This window comes from Scyliorhinus torazame, chromosome 6, assembly GCF_047496885.1.
Source record: "Scyliorhinus torazame isolate Kashiwa2021f chromosome 6, sScyTor2.1, whole genome shotgun sequence".
NCBI lineage: Eukaryota > Metazoa > Chordata > Chondrichthyes > Carcharhiniformes > Scyliorhinidae > Scyliorhinus > Scyliorhinus torazame.
The window spans coordinates 300,849,026-300,864,828 of record NC_092712.1 but is presented as its reverse complement, the minus strand read 5'-3'; the positions used below and the strand labels follow the sequence as shown (position 1 = coordinate 300,864,828).

At 45.5% G+C, this 15,803-nt stretch overlaps 1 long non-coding RNA gene across 2 annotated transcripts in view; it reads left to right on the top strand.

The window, feature by feature from the left end:
• The window catches only part of LOC140425820 (uncharacterized), a 39,487-nt gene extending 29,145 nt beyond the window's left edge, over nt 1–10,342 (top strand). Inside the window, exons 3-4 of one of the 2 annotated variants that reach the window (XR_011948032.1) lie at nt 8,502–8,630; nt 8,891–10,342. This is a non-coding gene — a long non-coding RNA (uncharacterized lncRNA). Of the gene's footprint in view, nt 1–8,501; nt 8,678–8,890 lie in introns of those variants that run through there. The other variant, XR_011948031.1, reaches the window with a different exon arrangement.
• The last annotated feature ends 5,461 nt before the right edge of the window (nt 10,343–15,803 follow it).

Here is a 15,803-nt window from a genome sequence, read left to right as displayed (position 1 = left end):
AATAAACACCCATTTCTTAAAGGTACTCTCACTACAGATATTTATATACACACCCATTTATAAACACCCATTTCTTAAAGATACTCTCACATGACAGCTTACATTAACACTGCAATGAAGTTACAATGAAAAGCTTAGTCGCCACACTCCGGCGCCTGTTCGGGTACACAGAGGGAGAATTCAGAATGTCCAATTCACCTAACAGCACGTCTTTCGGGACTTGTGGGAGGAAACCGGAGCACCCGGAGGAAACCCACGCAGACACAGGATCCCGGGAGGAAGGGCGCCCCAACTCTGACGGGGTCCTCCAGGGTGAGACAGATCCCCCTTCCCATCTGAGATGGGAAAAAGTGTAAATGCCGCTTTTCCATGCTACCGCTAGCCTAAACATTGAGGCTGGGCGGAGAATGAGAAAAATGATAGGAGAATGGGCAGGTTTTCCACCCAAAGGCCCTGCCCTGCCACGTGAGGAACTGCATCTGGATTTGGGTGGATGGGTTCCCGGGGTGAATCCTTTTGAGTCCCCAGGGTGAATCTGTGCATTCAATTATTCAATTTTACACCCCCCCCCCCCACCTCAGAACCCGCCTTGCGGTGAGGTTAAATTCTGCCCAGTAAGTTGTGAAGAGGACAAATGGAGGCTACAAAAAGATACAGATAGATTATGTGAGTTGGCATTAGTCTGGCAAATGGGGTATAGTGTGGGAAAGTGGGAAATTGTGCGTATTGATAGGAAGAATAAAAAGGAAGCATATTTTCTAAATTGTGGGGGGTGGCAGAGCTCTGAGATGAAGAGTGCATGAATTGCAAAAGGCTAGTATGTAGATCAAGCAAGAAATTAGGAAAGCTAATAATGGCCTCACAGCGCCAGGGTCCCAGGTTCGATTCCCCACTGGGCCACTGTCTGTGCGGAGTCTGCACGTTCTCCCCGTGTCTGCGTGGGTTTCCTCTGGGTGCTCCGGTTTCCTCCCACAGTCCAAAGACGTGCAGGTTAGGTGGATTGGCCATGATACATTGCCCTTAGTGACCAAAAAGGTTAGGGGGGGTTATTGGGTTACGGGGATAGGGTGGAAGTGAGGGCTTATGTGGGTCGGTGCAGACACGATGGGCAGAATGGCCTCCTTCTGCACTGTATGTTCCATGTAAATCTATGTAAATGTTAGCATTTATTGTGAGGCGAAAAGTAGGGAGGTTATGTTTCAGTTCAGGCATTGGATAGGCCACATCTGGAGTACTATGTACAGTAGTCTCCTCATGTAAGGAAAGACGTACATTCATTGGAAGCAATTCAGAGAATGTTTACGAGCATAATACCTGGAATGGGTGGGTTGTCTTATGAGGAAAGGTTGGATAGACTAGGCTTGTATCCACAGGAGTTTAGAAGAGGTGATTTGGTTGAAAGATATAAGATCCTGAGGGGCCTTGACAGGGTCGATGTGGAGAGGCTGTTTCCTCTTGTGGAAGAATCTGGAACTAGGGAGCGTCACTGTTTTAAAGTAAGGGATCACATGTCTACAGAGAACAAAGAACAAAGAAAATTACAGCACAGGAACAGGCCCTTCGGCCCTCCCAGCCTGCGCCGATCCAGATCCTTTATCTAAACCTGTCTTCTATTTTCCAAGGATCTACTTCCCTCCGTTCCCTGTCTGTTCATATATCTGTCTAGATGCATCTTAAATTATGCTATCGTGCCCGCGTCTACCACCTCCGCTGGCAAAGCATTCCAGGCACCCACCACCCTCTGCGTAAAAAACTTTCCACGCACATCTCCCTTAAACTTTCCCCCTCTCACCTTGAAATCATGACCCCTTGTAATTGACACCCCCACTCTTGAAAAAAGCTTGTTGCTATCCACCCTGTCCATACCTCTCATAATTTTGTAGACCTCAATCAGGTACCCCCTCAACCTCCATCTTTCCAACGAAAACAATCCTAATCTACTCAACCTTTCTTCATAGCTAGCACCCTCCATACCAGGCAACATCCTGGTGAACCTCCTCTGCACCCTCTCTAAAGCATCCACATCCTTCTGGTAATGTGGCGACCAGAACTGCACGCAGTATTCCAAATGTGGCCTAACCAAAGTCCTATACAACTGTAACGTGACCTGCTGACTCTTGTGCTCACTATCCCGTCCGATGAAGGCAAGCTTGCTGTATGCCTTCTTGACCACTCTATCGACCTGCGTTGCCACCTTCAGGGTACAATGGACCTGAACTCCCAGATCTGTCTGTATAGACTGGATGGCTGTGCATTCATAGATCAGTAAAAAAATCCCAGCTGTAATTAATAGCTGGTGAATGTTCTTCATCAGATGGCAGAGGTTAGTTTCTGTCTTATGATTGACTGAGAACCATACAGTAAATTGCCACGCCACCTTGTTCATTCCACAGGGAAGGATTTCTATATCTCACCTTTTATGTTACACCAGAGAACTATTTTATTAAAGGTAGGCGTTGATATAGTGCCTAGTGCCTTATCACATCTCTCAACAGATTTTATTTACATAACCCTTTTAACATAATAAAATGTCCCATGGTGCTTCACAGGAGCATTATAAAGCATAATTTGACAGTGAACCACACAATGAGATATTAGGAGTGATGACCAAAAGCTTTGTCAAAGTGGTTGGTATTAAGAAGCTTCTTAAAAGAGGAAGGCGCGATGGGCGGTTTCTTGGAGGGAACCCCTGAGCTTAAAGCCTTGGCTGCTGAAGACGTGGCCACCAATGACAGAGTAATTAAAATCATGGTTGCTCAAGAGGCTAGAATTAGAGAAGCGCAGATATCTTCATCTATTTAATAGTTCAACCAATCAACTAAAAGAAACAATTTAAGGGACAAATCCTGAAAGGGACACGGCTCAAAACAAAATGAAAGAGCAAAGGAAACTTAGAAAACTCACATCAAAATGTGATTAAAAGGGTCTAAAAAGCACCCCCGACCTTGCAGTGCCCACCAGGCACGGAGGTTGTAATGGTGCCAGTGGACACCGCATGCTCCCTCTCCAGGGACACCCGGCCATGAATAAAGCTGCGGAAGAGGGACAGACAGTCAGGTTGGATGACCCCTTGATCACCTGCTGCCTGGACTTGTTAATGACAAAGTTTGCCAGGCCCAGGAGCAGATTCACAAGCAGGTCCTCCTCCTTCCCTGCCACTCCTCCGCATCGGGTGCTCATAGATCAGGAGTGTGGGGCTGAAGTGCAAACAAAACTTTAATAAAAGGTTTGATAAGAAACTAAAAAGGGGGTGCAGCCTAAGACATTTAACGTAGACGTAACATGGTCCATGGTACATGTAAATAGTGCAGTGCAGTGAATGGTAAAGTCTAGGGGTAACACAGGGAACAACAACAACTTGCATTTATACAGCACCATTCATGCAACAAAGTATTCCACATTTCTGAGAAACATTGCATGTATATTGAATTATTTTGAATGTTATTCGAGAAGCAACTGAACAATTGACTGGTGGCACGGTAGCACAGTGGTTAGCACTGTTGCTTCACAGCACCAGAGTCCCAGGTTCGATACCCGGCTCGGGTCACTGTCTGTGCGGAGTCTGCACGTTCTCCCCGTGTCTTGCTCCGGTTTCCTCCACAAGTCCCGAAAGATGTGCTTGTTGAATGAATAGGACATTCTGAATTCTCCCTCAGTGTACTCAAACAGGCAGAGTGTAGCGACGAGGGGGTTTTCACAGTAACTTCATTGCACTGTTAATGTAAGCTTTGTGACCAAGCAAAAGATTATTATATGATATGGGAGACAGATTTATAATTTTGGATTACCTGTACCACATTGCTCTTTACAGGTACTAATTGCATAATTGTGCCTTTTCTTAATTATGCCTTTCCCGTACCAGCCTCCCCGAACAGGCGCCGGAATGTGGCGACTAGGGGCTTTTCACAGTAACTTCATTTGAAGCCTACTTGTGACAATAAGTGATTTTCATTTCATTTCATTTCATCTATTTACATTATGATAGTGTGGCCAGCAACCTGTTGTTGATAGGACGCTGGCTCCATCCTGCAGAGTTAACTGCAGTTTTCCAGTTCTTCTTGATAACTATACATACAAACTGACCAAGAGAATTTCTGTGGATGCATGACTGCCTCCTTCAGCTTTCTCAGCTCACTCACGTCCATCAACCTGTTGCCTTCTTTACTTTGGGGTGAACCACAAGCTGTTTCTTATATCGTCCAAATGACCACACAACCAATATGTTAGCTCAAAAACACAGTTTATTAATAACAAAAGACTTGTATCTCTATGCAATACACACGGTTCCGTACTAAACTGCACCTAACGACTAAGATGACCTTTACTTAACTTCGAGTGACCGGCACTGTGCGAGATAAGGCCTTTATCCGGGTCCACGTGATCGGTTTGGAAGTGGTCGCGGGTCCTTGAACTTGGTTGTTCTGCTGCAGTTGGTCGCACACAGGCCGGTCCCAAAAGAGGCAGATCTCTAGTGCGCAGGGCTTTTTATCCTTCGTCTCTTTCGCGCCCTTTAGGGCGGTTCTTACTCCGCGTCCAATGGATCGATAGGGTTTTCGATCACCCTCATCGATCTCAGCCAATTAGGGGGGCGGATACCTCGATAGCTGGGCGGGTCCTTGCTATCATTGTCCCAGGCAAATATGCCTTTCCAAATAAAGGGGGGGGGGGGGGGGGCGCCGGTTAGTCTGCTACTGTTGTAACTCCTTGATTCAAACTCTATTGTCCTGGGGGAAATGGTGATCGACTCTTAATGGATACAAGTTTCAGCCAAGTCTGGTTTCGTTGCGCAATACACAGAGGTTGTGTACCTGTCTGTGTCCCAAATTGAGCACAATTCCCATGGTCCTTTGCAGCTGGCCATTTTACATGGGTACAAACCATACAACAGATACATATAATAAAACAGGTACCCTCCTTGTTTATCTCTCTGGTCTGTTCTCTCTGGTCTCTCTAAGGTCTCTTTTGATGTCAAATTTCACCTGCATATTAGCTACCAGTATGGACCAATGTTGCCTCAAAGCTACACAGCTGTGAAGCAGTGTGAAAAGGTACTAGGCAGGCCTTGCTCTGTGGTAAATAAACTCTGTGCGCGGTCATTGAAAGGCAGCTAAAGGGGCCATCCGCTGAACAACATCTCCCGGTTTGCTCTCCATCACTGCAGTAGAGAGCTGATGGTGACTCTTTATTGAGAAGCGGCTTCATTGTCTCCTCTCTGCAGAGGCAGAAGCAATAATAATAATCTTTATTGTCACAACTAGGCTTACATTAACACTGCAATGAAGTTACTGTGAAAATTCCCGACTCGCCACATTCCGGCGCCTGTTTGGGCACACAGAGGGAGAATTCAGAATGTCCAAATTACCTAACAGCACTTCGTTCGGATCTTGTGGGAGGAAACCGGAGCACCCGGAGGAAACCCACGCAGACACGGGGAGAATGTGCAGACTCCACACAGACAGTGACCCAAGCCGGGAATCGAACGTAGGATCCTGGCGCTGTGACGCAACGGTGCTAACCACTGTGCCAGCGTGCCGCCCATTTACTTCAATAACTAAATGATTTGTTTCTTATATTCAAAAGCCATACAATGATTGAAAGATTGCATGGTTTCATTTCTTGAACTCAATTCACAAGTATCAGTGGTCTTGCATTTATACTCAGAAATTAGCAAGTCACTGGTACAATATTCATAATAACTTAGAAGGAATGTGCAGCTTGCAGCAATACTGTGTGTGTGAGGATGAGGTGAAGCGGTGAATGAAGCATGCATCATGCCTCATTTTGAGGTCGGTGAGCGAAGGTGTTGTGTTGACTGAAGCAGTGAATGAGGCTAGAAATGGCACAGGTAGGAGATGGCATTTGAAAGTGTCTTCGCTGATCATGACCATTTGTGTGCAGTCATTGAATATCTTGCTCTTTGTAACTACCTGGAGGGTCACGTGGCCCCTGAGGGAAGAGGGTCTCTCTGCTCCGCTGCATCAGGAAACCTTGGTGCAGGCTCCCTGGCCTATTGTGCCATTTCTTAAGGTTCTCCCTGGTCTTCCACCATTTATCGCTCTTACTACAGTCAGAATTCACCTAATCTTAAAGAGATAATGTTGGGTTACAGCACTTCAAGCGCATATCCAACTATGTTTTCAATATAATGAGGGTTTCTGTCTCCACCACCCTTTCAGGCAGCGAGTTCCACATCTCTACCACCCTCTGGGTGGAAGAATTTCCCTTGACCTCCTATCTCTTCCTCTAAGAGCATATCCCTTGGTTATGGACCCGTCAACCAAGGGGAGTGTGGTTTTCCTCCCCATTCTCACAATTTTATACATTTCAATTTAGATGTCTACTCAACCTCCTCTGGTTCAAAGAAAACAATCCTGGCCAGACCCATCTTCCCCCATAAACAAAATTCTTCAGTCCAGGCAACATCTTGGTAAATCTCCTCAGACTGTACCAGCTCTAGTACAACCACACCTTTTCTACAGTGCAGGGCATGCATATTCCAGCATGGCCGAACTAGTGTGTATACAGTTCTGGCCTAACTTCCCTGCTCTTATATTCTATGTCTAAGCTAATAAAGGCAAGTATCCCATATGCCTTCTTGACTCCCTATTCTACCTGTCCAGCCACCTTCAGGATTCTGTTGACATGCACTCCAAGTCGTTCTGTACAGCTCAGTATCCTATCATTCATTGTGTATTCCTTTGCCAGCCTCAAATATTTACAATCAATATCAATGGCTTGGATGAAGGAACTGAATGGATGGAGGTGAATTTGCTGATGACACCAAGATAGTGTTATGGGTCCGGGTTTACAGAACCCCAAAGTGTTTCATGGAGTTCAACCGACCCACAACTTTTAACAGATTGTGGTGTGGGAAGCACACGGCGTACTCTCCAGGTGTGATACAGCAATTATGGACAAATGTTTTTTAAAACAAAACAATGTTTATTCTATGAACTCAAGTTAACCTTTTAAAAACAAACATTGAATATCTTAACACCCATTACTTTAACGATAACCCCAAAAGACTACAACACTAAATAATCCTTCAAACTGTTCCTTTAAACATCCAAAAGATTTCAAACCTTCAAAAATAGACATGAGGTTACATTCAATATATTTATAGTCTTTGGATTTGCAGACATCAAAAGACCAGCTCTGTGTTTCTTCCTGCAGCTCTCAACAAAACACACAGACACTCCCAGCTGCCTCCTCAAAACTGAAACCAAAAAGCAGAAGTGAGCTCAGCTCCCCCCACCCTCTGACATCACTTCAGTAATATGATCAGCTCCATTTCTTAAAGGTACATTGCTTAAACATCCATTTCTTAAAGGTACTCTCACATGACAATAGGGAGGAAAGTAAGTTGTCAAGAGGAGACAGAGAGTCTGCAAAGAGACATGAATAGGTTTAATGAGTAGGCAAAAAATTGGCAGATGGAGTTTAAAGTGGGAATGTGTGAACTTGTCCACTTTGGCAGGAAGAATAGGAAAGCAGTGTACTATTTAAATGGAGAAAGATTGCAGAACCCGGTGGTGCAGAGGGATCTGGGTGTCCTGGTTCATGAATCGTGGTCAGTATGCAGGTATAGCAGGTGAGTGGAAAGGCAAATGGAATGTTGTTGTTTATTGCAGAGGGAATGGAATATAAAAGTCGGGAGGTTTTACTGCAGCTGTACAGGGCCTTGGTGAGACCACATCTGCAATGCTGTTTGCAGTTTTGGTTGCCTTATTTCAGCAAATATATAACAGTGTTAGGAGCCCTTCATGGAAGGCTCACAGGGCTCATTCCTGGGATGAAGGGGTTGTCTTATGAAGAAAGGGTGAACAGGTTGGGCCGAAACCCTTTGGAGTTCAGAAGAATGAAGGTCATCTCATTGAAACATATAAGACCCTGAGGGGATTTGATTGGGTGGATTCCAGGAGGATGTTTCCTTTTATTGGGGGGGGGGGGGGGTACTGAAACTAGGGGAACAGTTCAAAAAGAAAAGGACTTCCTTTAGGGCAGAACTGAGGCGAAACATTTTTTCCCAAAGGGCCATTGGCATGCGGAATTCTCTTCCCCAGAAAGGGGTGGAGGCTGAGTCGGAATTTATTGGAGGTTGAGTTAGATTGATTTTTGATAGACAAGGGAGTCCAGGGTTATGGGGGGCAGGCAGGAAAATAGAGCTGAGACCACAACCATAAGAATTCCTGCAGTGCTGAAGGAGGCCATTTGGCCCATCGGGCCTGCACCAACCCTCCAAAAGAGCACCCTACCTAGGCCCATTCCCCCACCCTATCCCTGCAACCCCACCAGATCACCATGACCTTACTGAATGGTGGAGCCAAATGACCTCCTCCAGCTCCTATGTTCCTTCCCCAAATGCATTACCTCACACCTTTATGGGCTGAACTCCATTTGCTGCCTTTCCGCCCACCTGACCAGTCTGTTGATATTTTCCTGTACTCTACAGCTGTCTTCATTATCAACCGTACACCCAATGTTCTTCCCCTCTTTTCTAGCTGCAAAGATTCACTTGGCTGCTGTCTGCTCGGAGGTACGGATATTGAAGAGGAAATGAAAAATTGAGGCTGCTTTTGTTCGAACAGAGGAGCTTATGGGACGTTTTGAAAGAAGTGATTATAATTACGGTGAGATCAGCTCCTCAAACATGCTGTGAAATTGCTTGTAATTGATTGTCGGGAAATTCTGTATCTATGTGTAAATGGTCTTGTTAACAAACAGCAAGCTTTTCAGGTTAAATGTTTATTCCATTTCCAGTTACATGTATGATTGACAGCTCTAAATCTACATAAATTTCTGATGGTTCATATTATTAATTAGAAGCGTATGCTCAAACACGTTAATTATGCCATTCCGTTCTATTTTCTATTATAATGCATGTATGTAGGCTCCATGTCCATGAGAGGATCTTGCAAGTTCTTTTGTTTGAGTGAGGAAGCCTGAGGCTCCAGTCTCTGCACTGACAATGGGAAGTATCTGCAAGTAAATTCATAATCATAGTCTTTATTAGTGTCGCAACTAGGCTTGCATTAACACTGCAAAGAAGTTACTGTGAAAATCCCCTAGTCGCCACACTCCGGTGCCTGTTTGGGTACACTAAGGGAGAATTCAGAATGTCCAATTCACCTAACAAGTACGTCTTTCGGGACTTGTAGGAGGAAACTGGACGACCCGGAGGAAACCCACGCAGACACAGGGAGAACGTGCAGACTCCGCACAGACAGTGACCCAAGCCGGGAATCAAACCCGGGTCCCAGGCACTGTGAAGCAATAGTGCTAACCACTGTGCTACCATGCCGTCCCTTATCGAGTGGAAAGAACAACTGAAAAATAAATTTCTTATAAATGCTGTAAAATGTAATCATTAACCATAGTTCTTTTTATTTATTCACAGGATGTAGTTGCAAAGGAATATGAAATGGTTAAATTACTGAACAGAAATTTGGCAGGTGAAGTGTTACGTGGGTAAATGTGATCTTGTTCACTTTGGCGGGAAGAATAGAAATGGAATACTATTTAAATGGAGAAAGATGGGGTGGCATGGTGGCGCAGTGGTTAGCACTGCTGCCTCACGGCTCTGAGGACCCGGGTTCGATCCCCGCCCCGGGTCGCTGTCTGTGTGGAGTTTGCACATTCTCCCCGTGTCTGCATGGGTCTCACCCCCAGAGCCCAAAGATGTGCAGGGTAGATGGATTGGCCACGCTAAATTGCCCTTTAATAAGAAAAAACTGAATTGGGTACACAAAATGAAATAAAAATAAATGGAGAAAGATTGCAGAAAGCAGTGGTACTGAGGGATCTGGGTGTCCTGGTGCATAGAATACCTAGAGACCAGAAGGAGGCCATCGAGTCTGCACCAACGCCCCAAAAGAACCCCCACCTAGGCCTACTCCCCCGATCTATTCCTGTAACCTCACTCAACCTGCGGACCCTATATAGCACATAAAGGCAGTATGCAGGTACAGCAAATGCTAGGCCAGCATTTATTGTACATTTGCTCTTGAACTGAGTCAACCTGGTCTGGAATCACATGTTGGCCAGACCAGGTAAGCATAGCAGATTTCCTTACAACAATCAACAATGATTCATGCTTATCATTTTCATTCAAGATTTTTATTGAATTCAAATTTCACCATCCCAGGTCCCCAGAGCATGGCCTCACATCTCTGAGTTAGTAGCCGAGTGACAAAACCACTACACCACCGCCTCCCCTAATGCTATTGCAATTTAGTTCAAAAACTAGTAAGTTATTGTCAATAACCATCAGTTATTGCCAATAAGGCATATATTTGAAGATGAAAATCTGGTAAATTTCCACTGTGTGTTCCTCTTTCAGATATTGACCAATCTGCTTTGCATTTTCTGTTGTTCAATAAATTTTAATTTTGTTGGTGTTTGAATTATGTGCTTTGTTTGTGGAACCCTCCAGCTGTTGTCACCTATTTAGCGCACAATCATTTGCAAACACATGTGCCCAGCGTTTCAGAGAGTCTTGATAACATCTTGATAAATCATCCCAACCAGCGTCACAAGATTCTACTCAGGCAAAAACCGACACAAAGTTAAAGGGGGAGGGGGGGCGACACGGTGGCACAGTGTTTAGTACTGCTGCCTCACAGTGCCAGGAACCTGGTTCGATTCTGACCTTGGGTGACTGTGCGGAGTTTGCATGTTCTCCCTGTGTCTGCGTATGTTTCCTCCGGGTGCTCTGACCTCCTCCCAAAGATGCACAGGTTAGGTGGATTGGCCATGATAAATTGCCCCTAAATGGCCAAAGATTGGGTGAGGTTCCAGGCATAGGGCGGGGGATTGGGCCTAGGTAGGGTGGCCTTTCAAAGGGTCAGTGTGGACTTGATGGGCCGTATGGCCTCTTTCTGCACCGTAGAGATTCTATTCTATATATTAGAGGTGATCAAAAGCTTAGTGAAAGAGGTGAGTTTTAATAAGCATCTTAAAAGGAGAAAAGGGAGATGGAAAAGCAGGAGAGTTTAGGGTGGGGACTTTGAATCTGAATGCCTCGAGAGCTAAAGGTATGACTGCCAACCCGTGGGGTGAAGGAACCTGGAGATGGACAAGAAGCCAGAATTGGAGGAGACATGGGTTTTGGAATGGGTGCGGTCTGGAGGAATTTACAGAGAGAGGAAGGGGCAAGGTCAGCGAGGAAGCTGCATTTTATAATGAAGGAACTCGGGAACTGAGAACAATATAGATCAGTGAGATATGGGGTGATGGGTGAATGGGATTATTGTGAGTCGTGCAACCGGCAGCGGAATTTTGGATCAACTTAAGTTTATTGAAAGTGAAAGGTCGGAGATTGAACAGGAGAGGATTTGCACAAAATAAAACAGTCAATGCTGGTAAACCTCTGATCTGGCAGCATCTGTGGAGACAGGGACAGAGTTAACGTGTATGACCACTTCAGGGATGAACGGGAACATTGACACACTGGAGGTAACAGAAGCATGAATGAGTGTTTCAACAATGGATAGGCTGAGGCAGGAGTGAAGACGGGTGATATTACAGAGCTGTAAGTGTGGGTGATGGAAAGGATATGGTGTCGGAAACTGAGCTGAAGATTTAGAGTGCAGACATTATCCGGAGATGCAATTATTTTCTAAATGTTAGGAACTGTGGAGGGAGGGGCAGACAAATTTCGAGATCGATATGTAATAATAATAATTTTTATTATTGTCACAAGTAGGCTTACAATAACACTGCAATGACGTTACTGTGAAAATCCCCTAGTCGCCACACTCTGGCGCCTGTTCGGGTACGCAGAGGGTGAATTCAGAATGTCCAATTCACCTAACAGCACGCCTTTCGGGACTTGTGGGAGGAGATCGGAGCACCCGGAGGAAACCCACGCAGACACGGGGAGAACGTGCAGACTCCACACAGACAGTGACCCAAGCCGGGAATCGAACCTGGGACCCTGGCGCTGTGAAGCAACAATGCTAACCACTGTGCTACCGTGCCGCCATAAAGACCCAAATCGAGAAATCCATAATTTCTATTGGACAGATAAGTTAATGGAATGTTAGCGTTTATCTTAAGGAGGTTGGAATACAAAGGGTTTGGTATTATGCTACAGTTACACAAATCTCTGGCACACTGTGGTCAGTCACTAATTTTGTTGGGCAAGATTCGTCAGGAACAATGCGTGTGAATGAAGTTAACATCAGGATAAACCAGGATCTAACTGATAGGCTTCAAAGGGACTGAATGGCCAATTCCCGTCCTTATGATGATTTATCAAAATTACTGCTAGCAATATCGGCAGTTGAATGCTAACTGCAAGTTTGAAATTTATCTTTCTCTTATTTACGCAGACACACAAACTCATTTAAAATAAAATATGTTCAGATACTTCAGAGAGAAATACCATATAAATTCTCTGAGCATTTGTCCGCTGAGTTCCTTCTCAATAATCCTAGATAAGAATTTTTAAAAACTGAATCATAAGGCAAACCATAGCCGGAAGCAACATATATTAATACACATATGTTAATATACATGTTCTTTGCAGACAGAAAGAACATGTACACACATTGCGCCAGTTTTAGCTAAACAAAATAAGTGACAGCCATTCGCTGATTCATTCCACAGTGCAATGCCTTGACCAATTATATTTCAAACAATGCTTGGTAGTTAACGAGTGCATTTTTCATGGTAACACCTTCACCAATCAGAGTCCTCTTGGCTCCCAATCAGCATCCTCTTCTCATGCAGCATAAAACTGTTGTTTCCCTTGACATTGGAAACCGTGCGATTTTCCCGATGAATGCAGAAGGAAAAGCTCAGACAAATATTTCTGTCAATGCTCAAATATAATGATGGGACATGTTACCGCTCTCGCTGGCGGGTAGAGTGCAGTCGGTCAAAATGGTGGTCCTTCCGAGGTTTCTGTTTGTGTTTCAGTGCCTTCCCATCGTGATCACTAAGGCCTTTTTTAAGAGAGTAGGCAGGAGTATTATGGGGTTTGTGTGGGCGAATAAGACCCCGAGAGTAAGGAGAGGGTTCCTGGAACGCAGTAGGGACCGAGGAGGGTTGGCGCTGCCAAACCTGGGGAGCTACTACTGGGCAGCAAATGTGGCGATGATCCGCAAGTGGGTTATGGAGGGAGAGGGGGCGGCATGGAAGAGGATGGAGATGGCGTCCTGTAAAAGAACGAGCCTGGGGGCATTGGTGACGGCACCGCTGCCGCTCTCGCCGACAAAGTATACCACGAGCCTGGTGGTGGCGGCAACGCTAAGGATCTTGGGCTAGTGGAGACGGCACCGGGGTGCAATGGGAGCATCGGTGTGGTCCCCGATCAGGGGTAACCACCAGTTTGTCCCGGGGAAGATGGAGGGGGGTTCAAGAGCTGGCATCGGGCGGGGATTGGAAGAATGGGGGACCTGTTCATCGACGGGACGTTTGCGAGCCTAGGGGCACTGGAGGAGAAGTTCGAGTTACCCCCGGGAAATGCCTTTAGATATATGCAGGTGAGGGCTTTTGTGAGGTGACAGGGGAGGGAATTCCCGTTGCTTCCGGCACAAGAAGTTCAAGATAGGGTGATCTCGGGTGTATGGGTCAGGGAGGGCAAGGTGTCGGAAATACACCAGGAGTTGAAAGACGAGGGGGAAGCGCTGGTAGAAGAGTTGAAGGGTAAATGGGAGGAGGAGCTGGGGGAGGAGATCGAGGAAGGTCTGTGGGCTGATGCCCTAGGTAGGGTTAATTCCTCCTCCTCGTGTGCCAGGCTCAGCCTGATACAATTTAAGGTGGTCCACAGAGTGCACTTGACGGGGGAGAGGTTGAGTAGGTTCTTTGGGGTAGAGGACAGATGTGGAAGGTGCTCAGGGAGCCCGGCGAACTATGTCCATATGTTTTGGTCATGCCCGGCACTGGAGGGGTTCTGGAGAGGAGTGGCGGGAGCAATATCTCAGGTGGTGAAAGTCCGGGTCAAGCCAAGCTGGGGGCTAGCAATATTTGGAGTAGTGGACGAACCGGGGGTGCAGGAGGCGAAAAAGGCCAGCATTCTGGCCTTTGTGTCCCTAGTAGCCCGGCGAAGGATCTTGCTAATGTGGAAGGAGGCGAAGCCCCCCAGCCTGGAGGCCTGGATAAATGATATGGCTGGGTTCATAAAGTTGGAGAGGATTAAGTTCGCCTTGAGAGGGTCTGCGCAGGGGTTCTACAGGCGGTGGCAACCGTTCCTAGACTATCTCGCGGAGCGTTAGAGGAAGGTCGGTCAGCAGCAGCAGCAACCTTGGGGGGGGGGTGGGGGTGGCGGGGATGTCCTGGGAGGGTGGATGAGCAAGAGATAACATGAAGGGTTGGGGAAACTGGCACGTACGGATGAGGGCCAGTGTACAAAGCTGTGTAAATATATCATTTTGCTATGTATATATCTTGCTCTGCGCGATTTCTCGGTTTTTTTTGTTACGGGGGGGTGGGGGTGGGTTATTGTTTGTAAGGGAGAAAAATTGTGTTAAAAAACTTTAATAAATATATATATTTTTTTTAATACTCAAATATAATTAGATAAACAACACCAAGCACTGGGTACCCAATTGATTATCATCAATTATATTACAAAAGTTGATATTTACAGCTTTGCAAGAATGAATGATTTCAGCTCTTCAATGGAATTAGTTTCATATGATTAATTATGTGTCTTGAGATATTTAATTTTTTTCTGAGTTCTGTGGACGTATTTTGATATATGTCCAGAAAAAAGATTGTGAAATGACTTAAGGTGCATTCTACATCTTTCACACTAGGTGGTGCACTTGCCTTAGAACTGAAGGAAAGTTCAGCTGAATCAGAGGTCTTCAAATTTGACTGAAGTAAGCTTGCAAGATTCCAACAACTATAAATTGTTCGATATCACTGCAGAGCACAGCTTCAGTAACGCGGTACATTTTTGCACACAGTTATGGATTAGAAAGGGAAGGACATGATAACAGCAGCCAATTGATAAACTAAGTTAATCTGTGGCTGAAGCTGAGCAAAGAGAGGAACACCAGGCACCTGGGACCAGAGTGAACAGGACAAACACCTATGCATCTTTTCAACCAGTCAGATTGAAACAATTGTGAAATTAACAAGGACTGAGAAGGAAGTGCAGTGTGGTTGGGTTCAAAGCTAAATCAGGTCCAGAAAGGTAAACAGAGGGGAAAATTGATTAAGACAGCGAGAATAAATCAGTGGGAATAAAAAGAGATATAAAGGAAAAAAATTTTAAACACATTTTGCATTCTTAAAATCTCCAAAATTAATTAATACCTGAGGGAATGAGTTGCCACACTTGTAATAGATGATATTTGGTGCCAGCGAGGTCGTTTGGCAGTGATCAACACCCATTGAGTTTTTAATAATAATGATAATCTTTATTAGTGTCGCAAGTAGGCTTACATTAACACTGCAATGAAGTTACTGTGAAAATGCCCTAGTCACCACATTCCAGCGCCTGTTCAGGTACACAAAGGGAGAATTCAGAATGTCCAAATTACCTATCAGCATGCCTTTCGAGACTTGTGGGAGGAAACCGGAGCACCCGGAGGAAACCCACGTAGACACGGGGAAAACGTGCAGGCTCCGCACAGACAGTGGCCCAAACCGGTAATCAAACCCAGATCCCTGGTGCTGTGAAGCAACAGTGCTAACCACTGTGCCGCCCAAGGTGTTTAGAGTGAAATGGGAAGGCTATTGCTTCCTGTGGTGGGTTAAGGTCACATCTGCCAGACGAATACAGAAACCTCATGCCCTTCAATGGACTTCAATGGTGAGACGTACAGCAAGCTGACAGTGGGGCTGCGTAA